This window comes from Prionailurus viverrinus, chromosome C2 (genome assembly GCF_022837055.1).
Source record: "Prionailurus viverrinus isolate Anna chromosome C2, UM_Priviv_1.0, whole genome shotgun sequence".
Lineage (NCBI taxonomy): Eukaryota > Metazoa > Chordata > Mammalia > Carnivora > Felidae > Prionailurus > Prionailurus viverrinus.
The window spans coordinates 140,708,994-140,710,026 of record NC_062569.1 but is presented as its reverse complement, the minus strand read 5'-3'; the positions used below and the strand labels follow the sequence as shown (position 1 = coordinate 140,710,026).

The following is a 1,033-nucleotide window of genomic DNA, read 5'->3' as shown; positions in this document are numbered from 1 at the left end:
GATTCTTCTATATAGCAACTAAATTTTTCTTTGAATTTTTTTTTGTTGTTGTTGCTGTTGTTTAGTTTTTATTTTATAATCGTAACTTAACTCTGCAATACAGCTAGACCTGGAGGAGAGTAAGGAAACTATGGAACCCACAGTACTACAGTGAGAGCACAAAGATTATGGAATATTTCAAGCAGATGGGGGTGAAGGGGTGCTTTCCTGTGCTACAGAAGGAATGGTCTGATAGTTAAGATAAAACACAAGTCAAATTTATTAGGTTTGTCCATAGTCAGCAATGGTGATCTTCTTCCTGGTCTTGCCGTTCCTGGGCCCAGAAGTCTCCACAGCTTCCACAATATTCCTGCCCTCTTTCACCTTGCCAAAGATCATATGCTTGCCATCCAAACACTCAATCTTGGCAGTGCAGATGGAAAACTGGGACCCACATTAGTGTGGGTCTAGCATTTGCCATGGACAAGATGCTAGGACCTGTATGCTTCAGGATGAAATTCTCATTGTCACATTTCTCCCTATAGATGGACTTGCTGCGAGTGCCATTGTGGTGTGTGAAGTCACCACCCTGGCACCTAAGTCCCAGAATAATCCTGTGAAAGCAGGAGATTTTAAACCAAATTCTCCGTCTCCAGTGCTCACAGCTCAAAAGTTCTCAAAAGTCGTTGGAACTCTGTCTGCAAACAGTTCGAAGGAGACATGGCCCAAGGGCTCGCCCTCCAGCACCGTGTTGAAGAACGCAGTGAGGTCGCAGGTGGCCTCAGGGGGCAGCATCTGCATGACCTCTTTGAATCTTCATTTCCTGAGGCCATCAGACACCTACACTGTCTCTCTTTTCCCTGGCTTGGGTCTAAGTTCCAGGGAGATGTATGCAATTTCAAGATGTTATATGACCTATTTTGTTTTTGAGTCATCCATCCACAGAAATATTTGCTGACCAATCCATGGTTCCATTTAGTCTTTGCTCTCTGATCCATATAGTAAACTTTTGAGACAACTCTCATTCTTGTCCATCGAGGGCCTCAGGTCCAAT

The 1,033-nt window shown here is 43.9% G+C and overlaps 1 pseudogene; it reads right to left on the bottom strand.

Annotated features, from left to right (window-relative positions):
* Nucleotides 1-261: 261 nt before the first annotated feature.
* LOC125174541 (peptidyl-prolyl cis-trans isomerase A-like) lies at nt 262-780 on the bottom strand (annotated as a pseudogene).
* Nucleotides 781-1,033: the final 253 nt, after the last annotated feature.